Below are 13,363 nucleotides of genomic sequence, written 5' to 3'. Positions count from 1 at the left end.
TTTGTTGTATGTGACCCTGGTTCTACATTCCAGCTCGGCAGTCTTTGGCTAGAGTTGATTAAGTCCTGTGCCCCTTTGACAAGGCATCTCCGCAATTGACCACAGTGTCCACCTCTCCTTATCCATCCCAGTTTCCTGCTTCTTCATACATTTGCCATACTTATCTGGCTCATGGAAGTATGTGTGCTGGGCTACCACAAATGGAATCCAATCCAGACTGACTGAACCCAAACCCCAAAAGATAAACTACATTTTTTCTTTATTTTGAGTTGTGAAAGCCCGCAAGGAAGGGCAGCCCAGCAGACGAGGCTGCCCCAGGCTTCTTGGTACAATAGAAAGAGCATCTGCTTCAGAGACAGACAGTCCTATGTCTAAACCTAAGCTCAGCTACTTGCTAATGATAGTTTAACTTTGGGTGACTCAGTGGCTAAGAGCTTAGGTTTTCTTTTTTTATCAAATGGAGGTGTTAATTGAAACATGTTGTGAAGATGAGAAATAATGTTTATAATAAAATACCTAGCATGATAAAGTTATTAATAGCTGCTGCTAGTATCTGCTCCTCCTCTCCTTTCTGGCCCATGCACATTCTTTTTTTTTTAATCTTATTTATTTATTTATTTTTGCCTGTGCTGTGTGTTCACTGCTGCACAGGCTTTTTCTCTGGCTGTGGTGAGTGGGGGCTACTCTAGTTGCTGTGTGTGGGCTTCTCATTGCAGTGGCTTCTTCTGTGGAGCACGGGCTTTAGGGCGTGTGGGCTTCAGAAGTTCAGTTGCTTCAGTAGTCGCGGTTCAATAGTTGCAGCTCCCAGGCTCTAGAGCACAGGCTCAATAGTGTGGCACATGGGCTTAGCTGCTCTGCAGCATGTGGGGTCTTCCCACATGAGGGATTGAACCCATGTCTCCTGCACTGGTAGGTGGGTTCTTTACCACTGAGCTACCAGGGAAGCCCCCGGGCACATTCTGAGGACTTGTGAGGACACATGCCCGGTACTAGAGGACATATGTCAACAGAGAGAAAGGCTGATGCCAGGAATGCTGGCGGATAATGATGACACCGAACAAACTGAAGGCTTTCCAAAGGTTTCTTGGCGCCCCAAAGAGCTCTGTGGGAAAAGCTTTTGTCACAGCGGGTTGGCTTTCCGAAGTACCTACCACCAAGACCCTGAAACTCATCAAATGTTTTGTGTCTCTGCTATGCTGAGAGGCCAGGAAAGGGAGGCCAGGGATCTGAACTAGAGCTGCGGTAGGAGAGAAGGAAAGGAAGGGACATGTTAAGAAATCTGTAAGAATTCAAACTGATTGATATGTAGGGAGTATGGTGATTACATACTCTGTCGACTTCACTTAGCTGGAGTTACATCTCCCAGAATTTCCTTCTCTGTGTGGTTCTAGGTCACAGGTGGCCGCACAGGCATTTTGGTGTGATTTGGATGGTGGAAGTGAAGCAGCAGCCATCGTTTGTCACTGATCTTCTGGCTCACCTGACCCACAGCTTGTCTAGCTCTCTGTCATCTCCTTCAGCCTCTCCAAGTGCTGGGCTGGGCACATGAACATGTCAGACTTCCGGTTCTAGCTTTTCCTACTGGTCGTCGGAATTAGATGTAGGGAGAGACAGATATGAGTTCCAGTGTTTCTTTGAGGTTCTAGTTTGGGTTCTAGTTTGTGTTGCTAAGTCATGTCCAATTCTTTTAGACCCCATGGACTATATGTAGCATGCCAGGTTCTTCTCTCAGACTTCACTATCTTCTGGAGTTTGTGAAGGGTCCATTGATTTGGCGATGCTATCTAACCATTTCATCTACTTTATCCTTGTGACTCTGGTTTTCCCTCACTCTTCCCCAAGGATGTCTAGCTTTCCTTCCTGACTGCCAGCCCTTCTGACCAAGAGTGACCCCAGGTTCACCACCGGATGGCTCACTGGGTTTCACAGACGCAGCTGCCACAAACAGCCAACAGCCTTCCATAAAATTTAACATCGTCCCTCATAGTTCCCCTCTAGCAGCTTTCACTTTCACTTTTCACTTTCCTGCATTGGAGAAGGAAATGGCAACCCACTCCAGTGTTCTTGCCTGGAGAATCCCAGGGACGGGGGAGCCTGGTGGGCTGCCGTCTATGGGGTCGCACAGAGTCGGACATGACTGAAGCGACTTAGCAGCAGCAGCAGCTGGTTAGTATTTTTCTCTGGAAAAAACTAATTCAGATTGAAGTGTACAGTTTATTTTAAGCCTTTACTTTCCAGCTTCTCCCGTAAATGCTTGAGGTCTAATTTCTACAATCAATTCCTTAGTCCATAATGCCCACAGCGGTTCTACTTCTCCCATGGAACCCCGACTGATACAGGGAGGAAGGGAAGAAAATGATGGAAGGTCTCTGGCTTGGAAGATGAACTGGATGATGTATATGAAGAATCTCTAAAAAATAGCTAAAGATACATATCCAGAGCTTTTGAAAGGAACCCCCTAATGGCTCTAAAAAGAATGGAAGAAATTTTGGATTAATCTAGAGGACCCAGAAATGTAGGGGAGAGTTCATCCCCAAACCAGGACTCATTTTCATAAGGCTTCCATCTCTAGGTCACAGATGCATCTGCCTAACTAGCTATGCAGAAAGAGAGTCATCTCTAGATAAATTTGTTTTTGGATGTATCAGATACCACTACCCTCAGAAATATGGCCAAAAACATTTATCCTACATCCATATTAATATAACTTCTTTACAATCCATTTATACATTTGTGTTTCTATATAACTATCATAAAGGGTCTCAGCAATTCTAATAGATGGAGATTTGCATAGCAAGGTGGCTCTGTGACCCTTAAGAAGACTAAACTAGATTATGGATTTTGGGAGAAGGAGTTACAATGGAAGGAAGGTCTCACCATCCTTTCATCACTCTTATCAAAGATAGAGAAAGTTACTCGAAGAAATAGCTAGCACAGCTTGAAATGTGAAGTTTATTTTCAGGACCCATTTTCAAGGCATATCATGATGGCCTTCCTAGTTCTCTCTGCTGCTCACTAATCACATGGTCTGTGGCAGTTACACACTTATGATAAGGAGAAGGAGCTTTGAAAGGTACTAAGAAGAGCAGCTCCACATTTTTTTTTTCTCTGATCCAGAACTGAAGATTTGAGGCGTGACTCACAATCATTGTGTGTGCTTAAGTTTGTTTTTTTCCAATTGATTAGGAATAACTTTATAGTATATGAGCATTTTCTAAATGTGCAAGATGTTATAAAGTTGTTCCTAGAGTATCAAGAAATTATTTTGTCAGCTGGTTTTTCTCTAGGAATTAAAAAGAAAATTTTTAATCTAGGGGAATGCTATGAAACTGGAAAGCAAACGAGGACACCCACGTCTGTCAACCTCAGATGTTTTAAAGCATTTTACTGAGGCAGGAATTGAATTGGAATACTACTTCCCAGGTAGGTGGCTCAGTGGTAAAAAATCTACCTGCCCATACAGGAGATCCAGGAGTCTCAGGTTCAATGCCTGGGTCGGGAAGATCCCCTGAAGAAGGAAATGGCAACCCACTCCAGTATTCTTGCCTGGAGAATCCCATGGACGGAGGAGCCTGGCGGACTACAGTCCATGAAGTCGTAAAGAGTTGAGCATGACTAAGCACACATGCACTACCTCTGAGAAAGGTAAAGTCTTTGAATTATCTGCCCACTTCTCTTCATCCCCACTGCTGCCATCCTGTCCAAGCTCACATCACATCTCCCTGGAGCATTACAGCATCCTTCTACATGGGATCCCTGCTTCCAGCCTCTCTTCCTACAGTTGTTCATAACACTCAGTAGTCAAAGGAATACTTTTTAACTATGTCAAATTATGTCACTCCTCTGCTCAAATTCCCCATGGCTTGGTTTTCCCTCAGGGCAAGAGCTAAAGTCTTTGCATTTGCCAGAAAACCAAATGATTCCCACTTTCCCTGCTGGCTCAGATGGTAAAGAATCTGCCTACAATGTGGGAGACCTGGGTTTGATCCCTCGGTTGGGAAGATCCCCTGGAGAAGGGCATAGCAACCTAGTCCAGTATTCTTGCCTGGATAATCCCATGGGCATTGGAGCCTGGTGGGCTGCAGTCCATGTGGTCGCAAAGAGTTGGACAAGCGACTCAGTGTGCTGAGTGACTAAGCACAGTATATCTCCCAAGTTAGATCTCTTTTACTCTTCAGATATGTTGGCCTTCTTGCTCTTCATTGAATATGCAGACACACTGCCTCCCCAGGGCCTTTGCACTAACTGGTCCCTTTGCTTGGAGCACTTGACCACCTTCCTCACTTCTTCAAAATTTTGTGCAAATCTTACCTTCTCTATGAGGCGACACTGACAGCCTTATTAAATAGCAAATTTCCACATATTTCCTCACTTCTGATCCATCTTACTCTTCTTTTTTAAAAATTGTAATTATCACTTTTTAATAGCCTACGTAACCCACTTACAATAAACTTGTTTATTTTTTGTATCCTCCCACTAGAATGTAAACTTCGTGGAGCTGGTATCTTTGACTTTGTGTACATTGATACAACCAAAGTACCTAGAATTGTGGCACATACTGGGGGCTCTAAAACTACTTGTGGAGTTGGATTGAATGCTCATAGTAAATACTGAGATTCAGCAGTTATAGTATAATGAGCTTTATTATATATACAGTTGGTCTTTGAACAGTAATATAGGTTTGAACTGTGTGGATCACTTATAGGTTGGATTTTTTTTCAATAAATATGTACTACAGTACTACATGTACCATGGTTGGCTGAACTCATGGATGGGTTCCTCTATATATAGGGGGCTGACTGAATTCATATGCTGTTTTCCTCTGGAGAGACAGTTGACACTTCTAAGTCCCAAATTATTCAGGGGTCAGCTGCTCAGAATCAAAAACAAGTATACAGAAAGATACAAAAATGATTTGGTAGTAAGAGTTGTCTGTCACATATGACATGATATAAATCAGAATTAAAGTGATTCTGTCTTTTGTGTCTAGGGGTGATAAGTGTTGGTCAATGTCACACCAACATCATGGCCACCTTGTTGCCCTAACAATGATAGAAACTGTCTTGAAATATAAAGAGGCAAACAAAGCATACTTCAGAAGGGATACTCAAGGACTAGCATCTGAAGTCAGTTACCCTTTGTGTAATGAATCTCCCATAATTTAGATATCATAAACTTTAATAGTTATTGAACCCTGGCAACACGGTTGGCACTGTGTGAGGTACTTTACGTACCTTAGCGCATTTAATCCTTTCCCAAGTCAGTAGATGTTGTGATTTTGCAAATGACTAAACTGAGATAGAGAAGCGCTCCGCGGTATCCTTGGTGCCACACAGATACTAAGTGGACTCACCTGAACCAGGCTGACTCCTGAGACTGCTTTCTTTGATGAGCATAAATATGAAAAAAAAATTGCAAGGAACTTGTTTGCTTATTTGTACTTGTGACATTGACATGCTTACTCTCTCTTCCCAATTCTTCCCCTCTAAGAGAGGATTCATTACTTTCAGGATGGCTCTTGGGTTCCCTTTTGTTTTACAGAATGCAAATAATGTCTGAAAAGACAGAGGTTAGTATGCTGTTGTTGTTGCTGTTGTCTCTGAGTTTAGTCATTCAGTCATGTCCAGTTCTTTGCAACTCCATGGACTGTAGCCTGCTAGGCTCCTCCGTCCATGGGATTTCCCAGGCAAGAATACTGGAGTGGGTTGCCATTTCCTTCTCCAAGGGTTCTTCCCTACCCAAGGATCAAACCATGTCTCCTGCAGTGGCAAGTGATTCTTTACCACTGAGCCTTCAGGAAAGCCCCAGAGGTTTATATAGATGCACATAATAAAATTCTGATCAAAGAAGATAGCAGCAACAGCCTACTTGGCTTTAGCTTATGGGATCGTTTTTTGAGACAATCTTAAAAAATAAATTGGCGAGGTGGGGTTCTATTTTATGGCTGTTCCAGGGATCAAACCTGTGTCCCCTGCAATGGCAGCTCAGAGTCTTAAACACCTTCATTTGTATTATTTTCTTTACATTCCACATATAAATGATATTATCCAGTATTTGTTTTTCTCTGACTTATTTCAATAAGCATAATATTCTCTAGGTCCGTCCACATTGCTGCAAATGACTGTATTTCATTCTTTTGTGAGTAACATTCCATTATATATATACATATATATATATATGTGTGTGTGTATATATATGTACACATGTGTATATTGTTGTTGTTCAGTCAGTAAGTTGTGGCTGACTCTCTGTGACCCCGTGAACTGCAGCACATCAGGCTTCCCTGTCCTTTACTATCTCCCTGAGTTTTCTCAAACTCATATCTGTTGAATCAGTGATGCCATCCTACCATCTCATCCTCTGTCACCCTCTTCTCCTCTTGCCCTCAATCTTTCCCAGCATCAGGGTCTTTTTCAATGAGTCAGCTCTTCACATCAGGTGACCTAAGTATTGTGGTCTGCTTTAGCATCAGTCCTTCCAATGAATATTCAGGGTTGATATCCTTTAGGATTGACTGGTTTGATCTCCTTGCTGTCCAAGGGACTCTCAAGAGTCTTCTCCAACACCACAGTTTGAAAGCATCAGTTCTTTGGTGCTCAGCCTTCTTTATGGTCCAACTTTCACATCCATACTTGACTACTGGAAAAACCATAGCTTTGACTATACAAACCTTTGTCAGCAATGTAATGTCTTCAATTGTTTTCTAATATGCTTTCGAGGTATGTCATAGCTTTTCTTCCAAGGAGCAAGTGTCTTTTAATTTCATGGCTGCTATCACCATCTGCAGTGAGTTTGGAGCCCAAGAAAATAAAATCCATCACTGTTTCCATTTTTCCTTGTCTATTTGCCATGAAGTGATGGGACCGGATGCCATGATATCTAGTTTTTTGAATGTTGAGTTTTAAGCCAGCTTTTTCATTCTCCACTTTGACCCTCAATTAAGAGGATTTTTTAGTTCCTCTTCACTTTCTGCCATTAAAGTGGTATCATCTGCATATCTGAGGTTGTTGATATTTTCTCCTGGCAATCTTGATTCCAGCTTGTGAACCATCCAGCCCATTTTGATTATTGCCTTGACTAATATAACAGCCAGAAGGCCCTGACTGTCAAAGTTCTCTCTCTTCAGCTTTCAGGGACTGTCTGCAAAGCTTTAGAGCAGCATCACCAGTAGAACTCTCTGCAATGCTGAAAATATTCTATATCTGTGCTGTTCAGTAGGGTAACCACTCACCACTTGTGGCTGTTGAGCATTTGAAATGTGGTTAGTGGGCTTCCCTCGTGGCTCAAATGGTAAAGAATCTGCCTGCAATGGTAGGAGGCCTGAGTTCAATCCCTGGGTCAGGAAGATCCCCTAGAGAAGGAAATGGCAAGCCACTCCAGTATTCTTGCCAGGGAAATCCCATGAACAGAGGAGACTGGAAGGCTACATACAGTCCATGGGGTTGTTAAGAGTCAGACATTACTGAGCGACTCACATTAGTGTGAGGAAGTGTGTTTTTAGTTGTATTTACTTTCAATTAAAATTAAATAGCCATATATAGTGAGTGGTTACCAGAGTATTCAGGACAGTTCTATTAGTCTGTAGTTCTGCTGCTGCTAAGTCACTTCAGTCGTGTCCGACTCTGTGCAACCCCATAGACGGCAGCCTACCAGGCTCCTCCATCCATGGGATTTTCCAGGCAAGAGTACTGGAGTGGGCTGCCATCGCCTTCTCTGAGTCTATAGTTCTATAGTTGTTTTATTTTAAATGAAGTATAGTTGATTTACAATGTTGTGTTAGTTTCAAATTTTATACCTATTATAATATAAAACAATATATATATTCTTTTTCAGATTATTTTCCTTTATAGATTATTACAATATAGTATAATTCTCTGTGCTATGTCCTTGTTGGTTACCTGTTTTATGTACAGTAGTGTATATATGTTAATTCTAAACTGTTTTATCCCTCACCCCTTTCCCCCTTGATAACAATAAGTTTGTTTTCTATGTCTGTGGGTCTATTTCTGTTTTGCATATAAATATCATATGATATCACTTATATGTAGAATCTTAAAAAGTGATACAGATGAACTTATATAGTTCTACAGTTTTATAGCACACAGTAGGCATCCCACTAAACAGACGTTCTCTTCCTCTTCTCTGTGGCCAGCCATGGTGCTACTAAAAATGTTCTGTGAAAATCTGAAATTGAACACTTAGAGTAAGGAGAGTGTTATAATTCCCTTATTCAAGAAGCACAGACTGACTTACACTCCTACTGTGCCCATAAACCAGGCATTCTGGAGAATAAACAAGTGTGACTTCTGTCTTGAGAAAGGTATGATGATCTAGGAAATTCAAACTGCACAAATACCGGAAAATCTCTTGGGTTAATACGCTAAGTGAGAGAAAATAGTTAACGTACAATTGCTATTTATGATTTTATTGCCAGTTGAAAGCATTTTAATGTAATCCCATGTATGTCGTTCCCACCATCCTCACCATCCCATCCCCAGGCCCTCTAACTCATACTGTGTTTAATCCTGACAATGATTTATGGTATTCATTTATTACCCTCCCTCCTTTTTATGCTGCTGCTGCTGCTAAGTCGCTTCAGTCATGTCCAACTCTGTGCAACCCCAGAGACGGCAGCCCACCAGGCTCCCCCATCTCTGGGATTCTCCAGGCAAGAACACTGGAGTGGGTTGCCATTTCCTTCTCCAATGCATGAAGTGAAAAGTGAAAGTGAAGTCGCTCAGTCGTGTCCGACTCTTCACGACCCCATGAACTGCAGCCTACCACTCTCCTCCGTCCATGAGATTTTCCAGGCAAGAGTACTGGAGTGGGGTGCCATCACCTTCTCCGCTCCTTCTTATAGATGGGGTGAATGAGGCTCTGGAAGACTAGGAAACTTACCTAAGGCCCACACTGTAGTGAGTGGCAGAGAGGGCTTTGAGCCAAGGACTGTCATGATGGAAAGCTTATTTTGTCAACCATTTAGCTCTACTGCCTCTGCCTCGTTCTTTATAACACATCTTTCACATTGCTTGCTGGGTTTAGAGTATCTATGTATGTGATTCCTTTTTCTCAATTTTATTTTAATTATAAATTTATATACATAAATGGAGTTTGAATTTGGCATTTGTTGTAGCCTGGTTTACCCACTGGTGGGAGTAATCACAGAACGTAATTTACCACCCAGCCTGTCACCTCCAGCAAGGGAGTGACAGCCCAGTGTGAACTGTGTGCTTAACATTTGTTTACAGGGCCAGGTCTTTGTATTTTCTCACATGTGCAGAATATGAAGGGAACATATTGACTATCAAATGGTTCTAGACTGGCTTCCTCATTTTCAGAGGAGAGAATTAGTAGGTCCATGAGTTTAAATTACTTGCAATGATAATTTCCCAGAAGGTAAAATTATCCTTCACCAAAGAAAAGGCAGCAGGACTTTTAAAATCCCTCTATGCACATATGAGTTATATTTCATTTTATGATATTCCTAAAATCCACTTGTTCATAAATTCAAAGTTGACAGTCTCCTGGCAGCCACTACTGCCATCTGTTGGTGCTGGGCAGAGCTGACGTGTAAGATGTTTTATATCTATGAAAGTTCTTAAGTTGAAAGTTCATCACAGGAACCTCTGCATTCATTTAAAAAAAAAAAAAAGTAAATCATGTGGAGTCAGGTAGACCCGAGTTCAAATCTTGATTGTGCTTCATGCAAGAAGTGTAACCACTTTCATTCTTCATTTTCCGTTTGTAAAATGCAGGTAATATCTAATTCACAGGGATCTGTTAAGGATTAAGTAACACAAATATATCTGTTTGGGCAAATGCTAGCCAAAACTTAAGTGGCTTAACATAGTCTCCTGTTAACGTCACTGTACCTTGCTCACATCACAGGCCAAAATGGACGCTCCAGACCACCGGCAGCTCTCATCCAAGTGGTGATTCCTTACCAAGCTCCTTCCATCTCATTATGCCACCATCTTCAACTCTGGCCTCCAGGGTCACCAACTCCACCAGCAGAGCAAGAGGAGAGGGCATGAAGGTATGCAAGGAAGTTTTCATGGGCCAGGCCAGGGCTGCATACATACATCCATCTCGTTGTTGTTGTTGTTGTTGTTCAGTTGCTAAGTCATGTCCGACTTTTTGTGACCCCATGAACTGCAGCACACCAGGCTTCCCTGTCCTTTACCATCTCCCCGCATTTGCTCAAACTCATGTCCATTGAATCAGTGATACTATCTAACCATCTCATCCTCTGTCGCCCCTTTCCTCAGTCTTTCCCAGCTTCAGGGTGTTTTCCAATGAGTCAGCTCTTCACATCAGTTGGCCAAAGTGTTGGAGCTTCAGCATCAGTCCTTCCATGAATATTCAGGGTTTAGCCATGAAATTAAAAGACTCTTACTCCTTGGAAGGAAAGTTATGACCAACCTAGATAGCATATTCAAAAGCAGAGACATTACTTTGCCAACAAAGGTCCTTCTAGTCAAGGCTATGGTTTTTCCTGTGGTCATGTATGGATGTGAGAGTTGGACTGTGAAGAAAGCTGAGCGCTGAAGAATTGATGCTTTTGAACTGTGGTGTTGGAGAAGACTCTTGAGAGTCCCTTGGACTGCAAGGAGATCCAACCAGTCCATTCTGAAGGAGATCAGCCCTGGGGTTTCTTTGGAGGGAATGATGCTAAAGCTGAAACTCCAGTACTTTGGCCACCTCATGCGAAGAGTTGACTGATTGGAAAAGACTCTGATGCTGGGAGGGATTGGGGGCAGGAGCAGAAGGGGAGGACAGAGGATGAGATGGCTGGATGGCATCACTGACTCGATGGACATGAGTCTGAGTGAACTCCAGGAGTTGGTGATGGACAGGGAGGCCTGGCGTGCTGCGATTCATGTGGTCGTAAAGAGTCGGACATGACTGAGCAAATGAACTGAACTGATTTCCTTTAGTATTGACTGGTTTGATCTCCTTGCTGTCCAAGGGACTCTCAAGAGTCTTTTCCAGCCCCTTGGTTCAAAAACATCAGTTCTTCAGTGCTCAGCCCTCTTTATGGTCCAACTCTCACGTTCATACATGACCATTCCATTCATCACAGATCAATCTCATGGTTGCATCTCACTGCTGAGAAAATGCGGAAACATGGTCCAGACGTGTCTGCCACAGTCATGATTTTTAGCAACAGAAACATGAGCATCACTTTAGTGCAGTTATACATTTTTCTTTATGTATTGTGTAACACTGCTTACAATTTTCTCAGTTTTTTGTATGACACAGACCTGAAACTAAAAGGCAATGTGGTATGGTGAAATGAGCAGTCTTGGAGATGTGGCTTCCAGTCCTGTGATCTTGGCCATATCACTTGGCCAATCTGAACCCTAGTCCTTATCTGAAGAAGGATGGGAGTAAAGCCAGTAGATAACTGCATGGTCTGCCCTCAATTTCATCTCTGATTCTATAGGTTTACAGCTTCGTGCACAGAGGTGATGCAAAACAAAACAAAACGTGCCATAACTTTGAGTAGGCAAGTGATAGAACACAAGTTTTTGATGGGTTTAGATGGGAAGACTTCTAAAAGAGAAGTTGCTTTAAACCCATTCTTGGAGGAGGTTATGGTTCTGAGTAGAGGGAATGAGATATGGGATGCTATGCAAAGAAGGCATGAAGAAGATAATGAAAAGAATCTAAAGGAGTGGGTATGATGAGGAGAAGCACCTGGCTGAAAAGGGGGAATGTTTCGGAGTAGGGCTGGGGGTGTATTAAAGATGTAGTTTGTTAGGAGTTAATAATGGACCACCAGACTCAGGTGGTCATATTTAATCCAAAAAGATACCAGTAGGAAGCCAATTATGGGTTTGTTTTTTTTTTAATGGGTAATGGTTTTTGTATGTATAAGTGACATCATGAAAAACTGCTAGTCATTATGAAAAGCAGTCTGATTAGATCATAGCTTGACTGTGACATAGTATTTGATATGACAGTACTTCTTATTAAATTCCTGAAATTCTAATGTCTAAATACTCCACAAGTAATCTTTCAAAATATTAGTTATCTGAATTATATACTCATTTCAAGGTTAAGAAAAAAAATTTTTATCCAGTAATGGAGAAAAGCTGAGGATGTGGGAAAAATCAAATGGTTCACATTGAAAGAGAGCCCTCATTTCTCTGCTTTATTTTATTTTTAATCAAGGTAAATATGTAAGTAAGACATGAGTCAGAGCAAGCTCAGAAAGTACCTAGAAGCCTTCAGCATTTGAAACATGCGAGCTGGTTTCATGTGGGTGAAGTTTGGTTTTCAGGAAGACACATTGAAAATAGAACTTGTTTATTTAGACTTTGCCATTGCCATTCTTAGGGAACAGACACACAAGGATGTTCGAAGAACCAAGATGGGGAAGAACTTCTTCTTGGGAACTGCTGCAGAGCTTTGACTGGAGAGAATATGGCCCCCCAGCGCACACCCTGTGAACACTGCAGCTTTTGTCTGGACCAAGTTTGGGGAGGTGCAGTCTTAGAGAATCTGGGCAGAAGTTCAGTCCAGTCTTTCAACCAGGTCTCCACTGAAGGCCTCTGTCACACTCTCGAGAAACACTAGAGGACTGAACACTCCATGGGAAAGCTGTTGATGACCCCTTGACGCTCCTTCAGCTCTAGTAAGCTCTTGGAAAGCACTATTTCTGGGTTTGTTTGTTTGTTTGTTTGCTGGCTTGTGTTTAAGAAAATGGTTACATTTTAGATAGGTAACTATTTGTTATGTACTACATATGAGTTTTTTTACACAAATGAAATACTCAACTGTTAAATAACCATGTGACCTTGGCAAGTCACAAGACTTTTTTCTGGGCTTTGGTCTTTGGTTTTCTTCTCTGTAAAACACAGAGACTAGACTATATAATCTCCAAAGCCTCTTCCTGATCTGAAATGATAAATTCTAATTCAAACAACTTCCTCTTTCTGGTGAAGTTACATGAAGCCTGAGGTTGCTTTATCACCTTGTTCTAAATCTCTATCACTCTTTAGAAGTATAGGAGAAAGACCGGCAGCCCATCGAGCGTGCCCTGTGGGAAGGAGCCTCTCTTCAGCGCAGCCGCACAATGGTGGGAGACTGAGCTCAGAGCTGTTTCCCTCCCACCCCCACAACAGGGGGGTGTTCACACCTTTACGCTTCTTAGAAACACCGGCGGCTTTTATTGTGGCTCTGCAGTACATTCTCTGGCTGAGCGCACTTTCCAGTTTGGCAGTAGTTTATTTGCTGTCTACTCTTATTCTTTATCCACTTCCATGTTTTTAAGTGGGTTCTACTACTTCCTTAGAAGTTAATTTCTTCTACAGCAAGACCATATCCTAAATAGAGCAATTATACCTAAAGTGTTCAG

General features: G+C 42.1%; 1 long non-coding RNA gene across 1 annotated transcript; it reads left to right on the top strand.

Annotated features, from left to right (window-relative positions):
* The first annotated feature begins 2,713 nt into the window (after positions 1 to 2,713).
* Positions 2,714 to 12,773, top strand: LOC133228460 (uncharacterized). The gene is made up of 3 exons (XR_009730206.1): positions 2,714 to 3,423; positions 9,889 to 10,036; positions 12,343 to 12,773. It is a non-coding gene; the product is annotated as an uncharacterized LOC133228460 (long non-coding RNA).
* The last annotated feature ends 590 nt before the right edge of the window (positions 12,774 to 13,363 follow it).

The sequence above is a fragment of the Bos javanicus genome, chromosome 17, assembly GCF_032452875.1.
Source record: "Bos javanicus breed banteng chromosome 17, ARS-OSU_banteng_1.0, whole genome shotgun sequence".
Taxonomy (NCBI): domain Eukaryota; kingdom Metazoa; phylum Chordata; class Mammalia; order Artiodactyla; family Bovidae; genus Bos; species Bos javanicus.
The sequence above is the reverse complement of the archived record's forward strand: the minus strand, read 5'-3'. Positions and strand labels throughout refer to the sequence as shown.